Source organism: Lissotriton helveticus, chromosome 2_1, assembly GCF_964261635.1.
Source record: "Lissotriton helveticus chromosome 2_1, aLisHel1.1, whole genome shotgun sequence".
Classification (NCBI taxonomy): domain Eukaryota; kingdom Metazoa; phylum Chordata; class Amphibia; order Caudata; family Salamandridae; genus Lissotriton; species Lissotriton helveticus.
Window position 1 is genome coordinate 749,598,401 of NC_136059.1, and position 16,302 is coordinate 749,614,702.

The window sequence follows — 16,302 nt, forward strand, 5'->3', positions numbered from 1 at the left end:
TGATGTCCCTGTCTATGGCACAATGTGACTCACTCCCACTTGCCTTCTCTCCCTACATCTCCTGATGGTCTCCTCATTTACTTTGCCACTTGTTCATGGAACTTAGCATTCTGTGGCATCATACTTAATCCCTGCTTGGCCACATACATCTGTAGCCTTCAGTGGAACATTATCCATGTGCTCATGTAATATTTTGCTTCATTCTGAGTTCCCTGTTCTTTTCCAATTATTCCCCTTCAATAGTGTCCATCATTTAACAGTCCTCCAGAATACCTACCCAACTTCAGATTTTCTTCCTAAGAGATAGCATATCTGTATTAATCCCATTGAAGTGTGTGCATCGTTTATTACACCCTTTCTGTATATAACCTCAATTTGACATCATCGTCTTAAGGTACTCAGATGAAGTTCAGTATATCTGTCATCAGGCATTAAAGAATGGCTCTGACTTTCATCTGATGTGATGCCTGTGAATTCTAAAATGGTTTTGATAACAGCATGAGTCTGCACTCATAAACGAAAATGATTCTAAATGGGTGAAAGATGAAATTGTGCAACACAGTATGTCAAGGTATCAGAGGGGCATAATGAACAGGCACCTCAGTGATGATGGTGTTTTACTTGTGTCTAGATATATGGTGAGTGTGTGTATGCATGGTACTGGATACAGATAAGTTTCGGAATTGGTGCAATGGGATAATTATAGACACTCATACACAGTCAGTTCTGAAGATTGGCAACTATATTGTAGCGTTACACACGTCACGATGATGAGCAATCTGAAAGTTCAGACTTGTTTAAATTTGCAACAGCTGCTGACAGAATGAGATCCTTCAGGTATGGCTCTGTTGAAAGCATATGGCATGCCTAGATTAATGTGACCTTAACCTGTTCTCTCTTAACCTACCAGAGTCGAGGACGACCATATATCTTGTCAACAATGCTGAAGGGTGTGTCTGGAAGTAGATGGATATCACATTTATTTGCGAAGCTAATGGAATTTACCACACATGACATTTCCCTACAGTATTGGGCGTTTGAACACAAAAGTGCAATAACGAGCAGTGCAGCAATCTACACTTGAAATGCTGCAATTTCTTATGTATCCTTGGAGTAGGGTTTGATTTAAGGTTGACAATAGCCAACACTATTTGTTGAGAGTGGTATGTGTGTCAGACAAGGTTGTACATTATCAGACTGGTTCCGTCAAATCCTTTGGGGCACACAAATATGAACGTTTTCTTCAACAAAATGTTCTAAAGAATCAGAATTTCAAAACAAAACACATTTTCTGATGCGGTTTTCCTCTGGAACACATACCCCAGGGACCTCAACTTGCTTGGAATAATTTGACTGGGTTTCCTTGCACTGGAACTAATCTCACAAAAGTCAAACCTGCACACCAGATAAATAAAAATAATTCCCATTTACTGTCTGCTTCTTGTTTTTGAGGACTTTGTTCATTCCAAGAGACTCCAGACCTCAGAAATATCTCCAAAATTGGGTTTAGCATTACATAGCAGACCAACACTCCTCTCTGAACTAATAGAAGCACACTTACTAGCCCGTGTAAGTCCATTCACTGACTCATTATTCACTGTGTATTAACTTCCTCTAATCCAGAGGTCTTTAAACTTTTTGATGCTGGGACCCCCTTGTCAAACCTTTTTAGGCGTAAGGACCCCCTTCAGACAAAAGTTTCTAGAAACTGGTACTCCTCATCATCAACAACTATCGACAACCATAAATGCGCCTGTTGAACCTGGCATCTTTTGGCATGTTTCCCCTGTTTTTTTCCTTTCTGATGTCCAAGTTTTGACTCTTTTTTTCTGGTTTAGTGTCTCTGCGCACTTACTCACTGCTGTTCAGTGTTAAAGTGCAAGTGCTCCTATTGTAAATTGTATTATGGAATAGTGTTTCCATGATTGGCATGTTTGATTTACTAGTAAGCCCCTAGTAAAGTGCACTGAGGGTGCCAGGGCCTGTAAATCAAATGCTGCTGGTGGGCCTGTAGCCCTGATTGTGCCATTCATCAAAGCAGCCATGAGAAGGTTTCCAGTCCTGCTACTGCAGTGTGTGCATGCAGTTTGTAACTGCCATGTTGATCTGGCAAGTGCACCCACTTGCCAGGCCCTATTCTTCACTTTTCTTACATGTACGTCACCCCTAAGGTAGGCCCAATGTACCCCTGTGGGCAGGGTGCCATGTATATTAAAGGTAGGACATGTACTGGTGTGTGCGACATGTCCTGGCAGTGAATTACAGTGTGTTTCATGTTTCACTATGGAAAGACTATTTGTCCCATAGGATAGAATGGGAGTTTACTTATAACATCTTACAAGCATATCGTCCCATTGGGACAAGATAGAGAAACGTGTTTAGTATGCCTGAACTCAGAATATAAAAATGAATCTTTTAGTACAGATGATTTTTATGTTCTGTGTTTGGAAATACCACTTTTAGAAAGTAGGTATTTTGTTGCTTAGTCATCCTGTGTCTCTCTGCTGGGTTTGTGGATTGACTGTCTGGCTTTGGAGTGACAGGGGCTGGGGATATGCATTTTCATCAGATAGCCACTGGGGGGGTCAATGTGTGTCCAGCCTTTCCTGGATGAGTCAGGGCTGTGCTGAAGAAGACCTGGGCTATATTTATAGTAGTAGGAGGCTATTTTCTGGCACCTGAATGGGCCTGGTCTGCCTTGGACAATGCTGTCACCACCTCCTGCCAGGAAGCTGGGCCAGAGAGGATGAAACTGATTTGTGTTTGGTACAGGCACTCTCTGCCCAAAAGCACAAAGAGAAACTGAGTATAAATATTGGGGCCCATACCCCAGAACTTTAGAACTTGCTGGAATCAAGGAACCTGCCAAGAAGAAGAGCTGGAAGAACTGCCAAGAGGAGTACTGCCCCTTTGCTGTGTTGTTGCTTTGTTGGGTTGGCCTGCAGTTGCTGCTTCTGCCTTGGGCAGTGAAAGGACTGGACTAAACTTTCTTTACTTGTTGCTGATTATCTCAAAGGGCTTGAAGTAGAGCCTGCCTCCTGCTCTGAAGTCAAAGGGACTCCAAAGACTTCACCTACCTCTGGGTACCGCCTCTGGAACCGTGGATTCAGTTGCCACAGAGGGGGGAAAGCAACCGACTCCATCACGACTCTGAGGTTGGCTCTGTCGCTGGCTCCGTGTCCTGAAGGCACCGCAGAGGGCCCTGCTGCATCTCATACTGCAACCCTGGCTTGGGGGCACTGCTCGCAAGTCTTTGACACACAGTCCCATCCCACACCACAGTCTGGACCGACCAACACCAGCTCCCCGCAACTGGCACTATCACCTGCACTATGATCTGTCAGCACAGCAAAGAACACCGTCTTCACTCCGCACCTCAGCTCTGGTCTCACCGATGCCGCAGGATGACCGTCACTGAGCCGAACAAATCTTTGTCATCACCTTAACACTTGCAGATTACCTGATAAGGCACATTTGCCTTTCATTCAGGCAGGCAAAGCAGCTGATAATGATCTAAATTAGCCTTCCCAGGGCAGGAGGGCTGTCTTTTTGCAGGGACAAGTGAAGCTGGAGAATCTGCGACCCCCTTCCCAGGACTCCACGACCCCCCAGGGGGTCTCGCCCCCATAGATTGAAGACCTCTGCCTTATGGTAATGCAAGTTACAAGCTATAGAAATGGTTTATCAACCTCCTCCACCAAAAGTAGAAGTAACCTACCCTACTATCAAAACATGTGTGGTTAGAATAGTAATTACGCACTTCATTGCGGTCAATGGGGGAAGAGCGAGAGACAGAGAATCTGCTTACACGTTTTATGCAATGGTATTTTAATCATGTGTGCTTGTTTTAACAAAACTTTCCAGGGCTTTAAGTGGGATGAAAAAACTGAAGGGGGGGGTCTCTCAAAGGGGTGTGGCCAATGTAATTAAGGGTGTGACTTAAAAACACAAGCTAAAAATCTGTGCTTAGCATAGTGTGCCATCCAACTTGTATTTTGCTGTTTCTGTCATTGTATCCAGATATATAATACAACAAGTAACATCATACCTACAACAAGTGAGCAGTGTGAGCAGCGCACATCGATGCACTAGTGAGAAGTGAGCAGTGTGAGCAGCGCACATCATGTGCCTGCTGTCATGGCAGTCGGAAAAAACAAACCTCTTTATAGGATTTCCCTTCCCCTACAAAGCTCACCTGGCATGACATCATGCCGTAACTTCTCCACTAGTGAGAAGTCAGTAGTGTGAGCAGCGCACATCATGTGCCTGCTCTGTCACTGCAGTCCAGAAAAAAACGAACCGCCTGTGCCAGGGCACAAAACAGTGCCCGATAGAGACCCGTTTCGAGGCCCCATTTAAAAAACAGTTGTACTAAATAACCTGTTATTGGGCTGCATTTAATTACACAACTATGACAGAAACAAATACATTCTACATTTTATAGATAAGATTGCCGTTTATATTTAATTGTAATCCAGAATTGAGAAAACTGGAATTTTAACAACGACAATAATGTACATGTGTATATTGAGCAAACTGCTGCTCTTTTCTGTTTAAGGTACTGAATTTTTTGTAGCCCATTGAGAGGTTCATCAAAAGAAAAAGGTGCTTGCAGTTGCACGCTGCTGTGAAATAACTTGGCTTGGTGTGGAGTCAATTTATTACAAACTACACCTTACCTCAGATATTAATTTTAATCTTCTAGCACCACTGGTAACTGAAACTAATCTAAAAATACCATAGAAATCTCATTCAAATCACTAAACTTGAAATGTTTCTTTAAACATCAATGAACGTAACGTATATAGGTAAACGTGTTTTCAAAAGTAATTACATTTCCTTTTTTATGAAAAATTACAAGGATCAATATACACTCGATATATATAATGCATTTTAAATTACAGCGTGAAAATGAGGGGAATACATTTGTATACTCAAAGAGCTCAACGCATCTCCTTCCTTGATTTCTGTAAACTCTCAAATGTATTCCCCACATTTTAACGCTGTACAAAAAAAGAACATTCCGCTTTTCATTTCAGGAATCCTAAATTTAAAATGTATTATATATATCGAACTCAAAGGGTTTCAGCCTCCCTCCCCCTCCCAAAGCCTCGTGTGTGTCGGCCCAGGCTGAGACAGCTTCCCGGGAACACAAACAACTGCACCGAGTACTTTACAGGTCTTTAAAAGACCTTCTGCTTGTTAATGAGGCTTTGATGTTTTTCACCCCTCTGTGAACTTATGGGTTAAGGCAAGCCACGTTCTGACAGATTCTGCGACCCCCTTCCCAGGACTCCATGACCCCCCTGGGGGTCGCGCCCCACAGATTGAAGACCTCTGCTCTAATTTGCATGTTTTCCAGGGAACAATATTTCCAGAGTGAGCAACCTAGATTGCAGGCAATGTAGATTGCAGCCTCATCTATCTCTCCTCAATGTATGGATGACTAATTAGACACCTGGAAAAAATATATTAGAATAAGAGAATTTAAGTTTTAAGTCTAGAGATTATAAATAGGCATTTTTCCACACAGGCGAAATAATCCTCTTCCTTCTGTCCTCTTGTGTTTGGGTCTTGATTATCCTAGAAAATAGGTAGTGAAGGAGTTCTTCATGAAAATTCGCTCATTTCATTCATTAGGGTTGACAACGTAGGAATCTGGCTCTCTATATAGTGTACTAAAATGAAGTATACTGTGCAAAGAGTCCAGCGAGCATTTGTTGTTCCCAAAGAGGCAATAAATAAGACACACATCGAAGAATAAATCCGAGACTACGGTAAGCACTTTTAAAGTTATGAATTTTTAGAGTTTGCAAATTAAGTCACATTTGTGTGCAATTACTCACTATTGAAATCAATAAAAAGAAAGACAAAGACATATGTAAAATCGTACACTCAACTTTCAAGGCTCAAGTCTTGGATTGTGGTAGTTTGCAAGGCAAGGTCCAATGTTCCACAAGCAGATTCTTGAGAGTGTCTCTGATTTGGCCGGAAACAGGGGGGTGGCATTGTTGGTAGCTGGTGCGCTATGGGAGAGGAGGTCACTTTAAAACAAACAGTCCAAAGGGACTTACAGGTAAGTCCCAGGAGGCCCACTCAAGGGAGCTGGTCAGAAGGGCCTCAGGACCATAGGTGCACAGTTGGATCACCGTTACTGGGGCCGGTCAGAATGGGTGCAGAGCAGAAAGGTCAGCCGGGCAGCGTGCATCGAGATTTCCTTATGTTCAGGTGCAAGCAACTTGGACAGGCAATTTTGAGACAGCTGGGCCGCTTACAATGTGGGTGTCAGCGGTCTCAACATCCCTCAATGGGTGCTTGCTTCCTGGATGATTGAAGGTTGATGGTTCCTGGCTTTACCCTCTGATTACTCGATCTCCATGGTTAATAGAGCCACAAGAGGAGGCGGTATTGCCGTGATTTCAAGGTCGGATAATTCTTGCCTCTTTGAGAAGGTTAAAATGGAAGGTGGGGAATGTGCTCATTTTAGCATTTCTATTAATGTGCACTTTACCTTCTCAGGACTGCTAATATATAGACTTCCTGGACCCACTTCTGGGTTTAGAGATACTTTCCTGGAGATAGTTGGAGCGTTCGCTGTGGGATCAGCGAATTTTAGTGTATTTGGTGACCTTAAACATTATTTCGAGTGAGAAAATGACCCGACCATTCGAGCCCTGACTGCGGACCTAGCCGCCTTCGAACTTTTACAAATAGTCAAGAGTCCCACACATATAGGAGGTCATTTGTTGGACACGATTTTCACCAATATCCAGATGCCCAACACTACGGCGCCTACCCCTATAGCTTGGTCGGACCACTTTATGGTTGATATGACCTTCTTCATTCCTGCATCCTCATCCTGTACTACTCAATGCTCAGTCCTTAAAAGACCTTGGAGTAAGCTTTGTTTAGAAGACTTTCACGCATTGTTAAGATCAGACGCTTTAGGTCCAGTTAATAACGTTGAGACAGGATATGATGCCTTTTGTACATGGCTCACTCGGGCACTGGATATACTTATACCAGCCACTTGGGTTAAAGGACGCACGCAGGATGCCAATCCTTGGTATAACGATACCTTAGCAGCCCTGAAAAAGATCTGTAAAAGGCATGAACATGAGTGGAGGAAAGATTATTCCTCTGCAAAAAAAGCCCATTATTTACCAGAGCTTAAAGCCTACCGTAGGGCTATATGTAGGACTAGGGGGGAGTATTATGCCGCCGAGATAAAATTAAGTTCTAACCCAGCTAAAGTCATTTTTAAGATTCTTAAGGAGCTGAGTACAAAAAAAGCGCCAAATCTTATTCCTACGTCTGCAGCCCAGTGTGAGGAATTAGCCTCTTTTTTGGGGAAAATATTCAAGGTATTTATCAATCCTTTGTTCCTCAGGAACCGCCTGACTTCATTCCCTCTACGAGGCTCCATCCAGCTTTTCAATTGTCTGTCATCCCTGAAATTTCTTGGGAGGAATTTGACCAGCTAACTTTGCGCATTAAGTCCGGCTCTCCGGCTGATCCTCTCAAACCGGCTCAGTTTAGGGACTCCTCGCTGTGCTGTTTGCCCCCGTTACATAACCTCATTAACACCTCTTTTTCTACAGCTATTGTTCCAGCAAAATGGAAGCAGGCACGGGTCTCTCCCATACTAAAAAAACCTTCCTTAGACCCTTTGAAGCCTGAAAGTTTCAGACCTATTTCCCTTCTTCCCTGGGCTGCTAAGATTGCGGAGTCCCATATTTACTCAATCCTTACCAACATATTGAGTGCCAATTAGATTCTGGATGAAACGCAACATGGGTTCCGCGCAGGGCACAGTACGGAGATGGCTCTCCTGGCCATGACAGAACACCTTCGGTCTACTCTTGACCTTGGTCAAACGGCGGCACTGATCCTATTGGATCTGAGTGCCGCCTTTGACACCGTCTCTCATCCTATTTTGCTTCAAAGGCTTGAGGAGGCAGGGATCACTGATAAAACCTTGGCTTGGTTTAGATACTTTCTGACAGAGAGGTCATTCCGCGTTTCCACCCCTCCCTTTCTTTCTCGGGCGCATGCCATTGAGCAAGGTGTTCCTCAAGGCTCGGCATTGAGCCCCACCTTGTTCAATCTTTATGTTCAACCACTAGCTGCGGTCGCCAAAAAATGGGACCTTACCATCGTCTCATATGCGGACGATACACAGCTGGTGGTGGCCCTTACAGAGGGTTTGGACTCTGATCTTGTTAGATTCAAGCGGGTCTGACCGATGTGTCAGAATGGATGACTTCTTACTCTTTACAGTTGAATGCCTCTAAGACCGAGGTGTTATTGGTTGGTAAGAACACTCACCTTTGGGGATATCACTGGTGGCCAACTACTTTGGGCAAAGCTCCAACGCCTAAGACAGAAGTTAAGAATTTCGGGGTCTGGCTTGACTCCTCCCTTAGCTTCTACACTCATACCAAAAAGGTTGCCGCCACTTGTTTTGGCATTCTGCGCAGTCTAAGACCTGTACTAAAATTCTTTAACTCGGCTACTAGGCAGGGATTGTCCAATCTATGGTTTTGTCTAGACTGGACTATGCTTGCTCTCTGCTGCTAGGTGCTAATCAAGCAGAAATTGTTCGACTGCAACGCATTCAAAATGCGGCGGCCAGAGCTTTAGTTGGCCTTCCCCGATTTAGCTCCACCTCGGCTACCATTCGGCAGCTTCATTGGCTCCCGGTAGCCCAGCGAATACAATTTAGGACCCTATGTATTTCATTTAAAATCTTGAGATTCTCCACCCCTCCAATGCTTGGCTCCTTGTTGAATCTGTATGTTCCCACGCGGATTCTACGCTCGGCAGGCAAAAATCTAGCTAAAGTGCCCAGGATCAAACGTAGTCGTGCTGGCGGGCGTTCCTTCGGCTTCTTAGCGGCTAAGCTTTGGAATACCCTACCAGACCACATTCGTGAAATGGAAGGGCTGCTTGAATTTAGGAAATTAGTTAAGATCCATCTTTTTCCGCTTGGATAATTTTCTGTTCCTGCTGTATTGTCTCTCAGCCTTCTTCTTCTATCTGGAACTAGCGCCGGGACGCCCCTTCGCTGTGGCAGCTGAGCGCTTTATAAATTTATGTAACATAACGTAATAAGTCTGGAGTGAACTCTTAGTTTCAGTGCAGGTTTCAGGAGGTCTGGTAGCCAGGTTATTGGTGCGACACAGCTCCCCCAGGTCCTGTGTTTGCAAACTTGTTGAAGGGACAGATATGACACTTCAGAGCTGGTATACCACTTTTGGTCTGCGTCAGAGTCACCAGGGAACAGAAAGTTGGTACGTCCGGAGTCTTCAGTTCGGTACCTGCTTACACAGTGGAGCAGATCCTCTGCCCAAAGGGAGGTCCTTGGGCAATTTATTGAATACTGGAAGAGCTCCAGGTTTCTTAGAGTCCTCACAGTGGCAAGGTGAGGCAGAAGACCATGATTGTCGAGTCCTTAAGACAGCAGGTGTGGTTTGGTGCCAATTTCTTTGCAGCAGGGATTCAGTTTCCTTGGACAGCAGCTTTTCCTGGTCCATTTGTTCTATGTTGTCATTGAATCTAATCTTCATGGTTCAGGGATGCCACCTAAATACTACATTTAAAGGTGTTAATGCGGGTGATGGGTAGTAGCCAATGGCCTACCTACCTTTAGGGTGTCTACACCCCCTAAGTTACCACTTACTTTGGGAATGGGCACTACCTATCCATGATATATTGCTCTCCTACCATCCCACGATGGAGGATTTGCAAAAGTGGTGCCACAGTTTAGGTGGGTTGGCATCCCCCACTATCTGGAGAAGCCTGGGTTGCACTTCAAAGGCATCACTGCCTTTACAGCTTCCCACTCTGGAAGACTATTCCAGCCTGGAGGAGGTGCGAAGCACTTCCACTCAGAGTAGGCTTTGTTTCTGGCCTCTGAGAGCATGGGCTCTCAGAGGTCAGTACCATGTCTGGCAGTGGCAGTCTGGCTATGACAAGTCAGAGACCACACCAGTGCTTGGAAGGTTTTCCGGGGACCCCATAGAGTGTATCCTGTGTGCATTATTTAATTAATCCATCACAGATATTAGTGAGAATTTAAGGCAAGATGTTTAGTACCAAACATCTTAGGGTACATTGCAGCCATCATTGAGCTAGGAAAATCATAATGACAAGTATCCAGCCCATGTATTCTCTATGGATTCCCTGTGCACTTACAAAATCCAAGAATGGTTCAGATTTTTCAGGGTAATTTCTTGCTCATGAAGATATGTCCACTCATTTGATATAGAGCACCATGCCTTAAGGCTGTAAGGCCTGACGTAGGGGTGACACAACTATATCTCATGCAGTGTAAGGGGGCATGGCACATAGAGGTGTGTGCCATGTTGACTCGTTGGTGTTTTCTGCACCAAAGCCACACAGCCTGCAATGGTAGTTTCCATAGTCTTGGTGAAGGGTCCCGGAGGTAGCACAATTTGTGCTGCAGCCCCAGAGTAGAACCCTCTTCAGTACCAATGCCCTAGGTACCAGAGGTACCATTTACTAGGGAGGGTATTTTAGGGGTTGCTGAAGTTGTGCCAATGATGGTGCAGTCTTGGGAAAGAGATCTCGCACCAGGATCCTGCTTGGCAGGGAAACAGTGCACTTACAGTTCGAAATCACATCAGGCAAAAAAGTGGGGGCTAACCCATGTCAAAAGAGGCACTTTCCTACAGACAACATAACATAATTGTAATTAATATGGAAGTATGCAGATTCAGTAATTTGTGCAACAAGGTGGCTTGCCTATTATTGTCTGATTGTGTCAACACATGCCCATGGATATTTTGTATGTTCAAAGGCCAAGGTAGTGCTTAGTAGTGGTGTATCTCAGTGTCTATGAGTTTATGGGAATTTTGTCACATGGTGATCTTTAGATAATTATAGTGATATTTTTTTAATATCAATATGGAAGTATTCGTGCTGTATATTTACAGTATGTAACAGAAACAATGATAATCCAAGAATCACTAGGGACCTGGGTTATTAAAGTATTTATAAACATAATGGTCTTTAAAACATGAGATGATGAAACAAATAAACAACACTCTTCATTTAATGAAAAATATATATGAACATAGATATACGACGAGTGCCAGTGACAAAAACCTGGTAGGTGCTCATTTTATTGCAACACACACTAGTGAATAAAGTGATCAACATGGAAACAAGAACACAGCACGTTGGATTGAGATGCAACAATGTAAATATGGCCCATGTTAAGTCACTGGTTTCAATCCCTTAACGCGATGTGGCATAATCATCAGGCCTCTGAGAATGTCGAGCCTGAGGAGGAAGCACACAGATAATTTAATCCCACTAAAAAAGTGGGAGAGATGCTCCTATTGGCCCCATTGTATATGTTCCCATGCATCCACCCATGGTTTTTGACACAATCCCATATTTACTATAGTGAGCAAACCTGGGATTGCACCAAAAAAGCTAGCCCTTCGGGAAGCAGGTGTTTGCATGCTGCATTCCACATCACACATAGACGAAATTGCAACAAAGGACATGTTTTTGTGCAGGAAGGATGCCTTTGTGCACAAAAACAAATATGTCTGATTGCAGACACCCTTGTACCATGCTGCAAGGGAGTCTGCATTGGAGCTACGTAGCACACAGTGTGCTAAATCAAACTAGATATGTAAATGTCTCCCTTTTATTGCACGAAATGTTCCTAATTACGCCCCCTTGCTGCTATGTGCTATTTTAACATTATGTCAGTGCTGTAAGTATCATCCAGTATGTCTTTTTCATAGGTATATTTACTAACAGCATATTCTGATATAAACATTGTGTTGAATAATAGGTAAAAACTTTCCTTTAAGAACAACGTGACATATACAGGCCATTAAAACAGTGTCATAATCTAAAAGCTATTCTTATTGAAACAGTTAAAATGGATTTCATCTGCATGCCATTTTGACGTATTCCATAGAAAACTGACTTCTGTTTTCGATCTGTTATCCAGTGTAATAAATAATATCATGCCATTCAACAATTGATTCTCTTTTGGAGTTAAATTTTTGTTTATTGGCCTTTAATGTCTTCTTAACAGAGATTTAGATATGAAATACACAATGATGTGTTGTGCCATTGTTATCCTAACTAAGAAATCGTTCAAGATAGCTTTGTGCAGTTGCTTGTAATAGAGACACACATGTGACCAGTTTATGACCTCCAGCCAATGGACAAAGACAATAAGTCATTATTAGAAAGACTAGAAATGAAATCGTATTCAGTGTCCACAGCTATTACCGAATACCAAGCTGTCACTCATATCGCCTTCCAAGCAAAACCTCTTTATTATGAATGTCAAAATGACCCACTGAGACGGAAGATTTATTAGAATTTCTTATGCAGAACCCCACTGAGAGTTGGATTGCTCACACTATACTGAATAATCATTTCAAGATTGATCCTAGACGGGCTGGAGTTGTTATGAAGTCGGTTCTCCTCCTATCTCCTGTGCATATTATTAGATCCCCAACACTCACGCGAATGTGAGAACAATGCATGCGTGTATCCTGCTAGATAGACCCTTCCCGCATTTGGACATGTATCTTTCCACATGAATGCCTGCAGCCATTTTCTTTTACATCTGATTCCTGTCACAGTTTGGTAGTGTGCTATAATGGAAGAGATGTCATTTTCTCGTTTTTTAAATTTCAAAAGTGAGTTAGGAACAACTAACCATCTCAAAAAACCATGAAAAAACAGTAATGCAAACTACAAAAGCCGTACTTAGGCCCAATGCAATACCAATTCTCAATTTGGATATTGTTAATTCTGGGAATGACCCATTTGAGCCCTCAAAAAAGGTTCGTACATGTGGCCCGTAATTAGGTTAGGAGCCTCCATCGTGAGAATCTGTTCATTGCTGGTTTAAAAGGAGTTGGTAAGGTAGACGATTTATTGACAGAGCCTGCTTGAATTATACCCCAATTACACTTCATGTCCTCAAAGGGGTATTTGTTACTGCTGTGATGGCATTGAGAGGTTTTGGAATTATGCGGCCTTTAACTTTAGATTCGTGGTGTCGTTTCTGGATACAAAAAACGATATTTTCCAGATTAATATTGACAAACCAAAACCTGCCAATATTTATGAGGGGTAAACTGGCCATCTAGTAAGCACCAATCTCCACATGTTATTCCCAAATTAGGGAGAAATGCTTGATTTTGTCAAAGTGCCAGGAGGCACGAAACGCGTCGGAGCAGACTTTGAATTTGGCAGAAGCAGGCAGCCGCTTGTTATCCACGGCGTTTTTCAATAAAACAAAAGGCATATCTTACCTCCTTGTGTGGTCCCCCTCAATGCAGGCAACTTGTGTGTTTGGTATAGATGCGGCCCCGCCTGAGTCGCGAGGGAGGACCCGTTGCACGGTGTGCAGCCCGGCAGCAGCGCCAAGCGACGCTGAGGCTCAGGACAAGGACGCCTGTTGAAAACATTTACGGAAGTGGACCGGCGGCTTCCCTACTCACTGCAACCTACTGAGGTGTTTTACATGTTTATATTTGTGGAAGAAGAGAACGGCAGAGTAACTCACATGAGTAATACCTTTGGGCACTACAACTACCATCGAGCCACGGAGTGTGGCCACGCCCACTGGGGCGGAGTTGACATTTTAAATTTACAAGGTGCCCTGGAAATAACTGTGCCGACTCTTTATTACTTCCAGAAGCCCATGATTAAGTGCCAGGAGGCACGAAACGCGTCGGAGCAGACTTTGAATTTGGCAGAAGCAGGCAGCCGCTTGTTATCCACGGCGTTTTTCAATAAAACGAAAGGCATATCTTACCTCCTTGTGTGGTCCCCCTCAATGCAGGCAACTTGCGTGTTTGGTATAGATGCGGCCCCGCCTGAGTCGCGAGGGAGGACCCGTTGCACGGTGTGCAGCAGCGCCAAGCGACGCTGAGGCTCAGGACAAGGACGCCTGTTGAAAACATTTACGGAAGTGGACCGGCGGCTTCCCTACTCACTGCAACCTACTGAGGTGTTTTACATTTTTATATTTGTGGAAGAAGAGAACGGCAGAGTAACTCACATGAGTGTGGTAGCGCTCTAGTGTTCCAAGAGCGGAACAGGAACCACGTCACAGGATGTGGTAGGCGGGTCATTGGTTCTCTGGCGCTTACCGCTAGAGGTAGCCAGCCCCGGCGCTCCGATAAATAAAACACTTGTACAAACATACCACCGCGTTTGTGCATCTTTACAGTGACGACGAGTCGGGATCAGCAAACACCCGAACGATCACGCGACCCCAGCATTTGCACGCATAACGCGTGAGAGGCAAAACTACCACGGAGCGCGGCAGAGGAGCCGGCAAGGTGGAAAGAAGCGCGAAAAAGGGCGCCTGCACAGCCACAAGCCAGAAAGGGGCCTTACAGCTATCCCAAAGCCCAGTAAAGGCCACTGCACTGGAAAATGACGCCCCACGAGGATTGAGAGCACAGCAAGACAGAAGAAGACACCTGAGGGGATACAACAAGGTACCCAGCCCTATTACATCACTGTGAGCCCTCACCGGCACCCCAGCAACAGAGAATAGGGGTGCACGCTGGCGGAGACTGCAGGCCCATCGAATGCGAAGGCAGGAGGCAGCTCAAGAGCAGAATCTCTCACCACAGAGGGTGGACTGGGAGAGGACAGTGAGGGAGAGCACAGAGAGGACGAGGGAGGAGATCAAAGTGCCCCAGGGAGTCCATCCAGGAAAACTGTCGTCACACCTAAGACCAAGAGGAAAGCTCCAACCATGGCGAGCCAGAGCACGTCCCTCACCCAACTAGTCCCATTCCTCACGAAAAGCGGAGAACCGGAAAGAAAATGGGAAGACTGGAAGAGGTACTTCCTTAACTATCTGGAAGCGCTGGAAGAGGAAGGCGAAACCGCATTCACGAGTCGGAGGAAAAAGAAGATCCTTCTCCATAACTTAGGTCCAGAAGGGCTCAGGATCTATGACACCATTGTGAAAGGAGAAAGAGCCGCGACGGATACGGAGGTGTTTGATCACGCCATCGAAGACTTAGACGCACATTACAGGCCTGTGGTGTGTGTCGCCATCGACAGATTTAACTTCTTTCAGAGGAAACAGAAGAGCGGAGAGTCTGTTGACGAGTACGTCGTAGCACTGAGGAAGTTAGCTGTCACGTGCAAATTTGGAGGACTGCATGATGAACTCATCAGGGATCAAATTATTATGCATACCTCTAGTTCCCACATACAGGAGAAATTGTGGGTGAATGGCGACGCTCCACTCAAGGAGATCTGGGCGATGGTCAAGAAAGCCGAGCTATCGAGAAGGTGCGCCCAAGCAGCGAAGAGGGATGCCCAGGAATCGCAAGCGGTGTGTAGAGTAATGGCGCCAAACAGAAACGACCGTTGGAAGCAAAATGAGATGCGGAAGACCCAGGGAGAAAATAGAGCTGACTTCTCCACTAAATCACAGGCGGACAGCAAGACACACAGAACAGGAAAAAACCAGTGTTACAGGTGTGGTAGCAGTAACCATCTGGGAAACGACAAGGTGTGCCCCGCCTTCAAGGCCAGGTGTTCCTACTGCAACATCTTTGGACACTACGAGAAGGTGTGTCGCAGGAAACCGAAGAATGCCGTAGTGCGTTTGGTAGACCATGATCAGAGAGAGGATTCCAGTGATCAGGACGACAAAGGTGAAGAGGAAGAATTCCTGTACATTGATGTCCAAGTTCTGGAGATGGACGGTTCCAACACAGACAGGCCCCGACTCGACATGCACATAGGGGGCATACCCTTGGAGATGATCGCGGACAGCGGAGCACCCATCTCAATTGTTCAGAGGCAGGTATGGGAAGACAACTTTGCGGCGAGGATCAAAGAAACACTCCTACCCATGGATGTGAGACCAGTAACGTACACTGGACAAAAGATCCCCATGTTGGGCTACTGCCCGCTCTTGTTTGAATTTAGAGGTCGCCATGCGCAGTGCAAGCTGTACGTAGCGGAGAGAGGCCCATCCGTTCTGAGTTGGAAGGACCAAGGAGCTTTGGGGATCCAGCTCAACCCTGGTGGCATAGAGAAAATCCTACTCATGGATATGGCGGTCAGGGAAGACGTGCAGCTGTGGAGGAAAACATATCCCAAAGTATTCAACGGGCAGATTGGCGAGCTGGGCAAGTACACGCACCTCATCAAACTGAAGGAAGGGGCAGTACCAGTAGTGCACAAAGTGAGGAACATTCCGTTCCGCAGCAGAGAGGCAGTACAAATAGAGCTGGACAGGTTGGAAAAGGAGGGAGT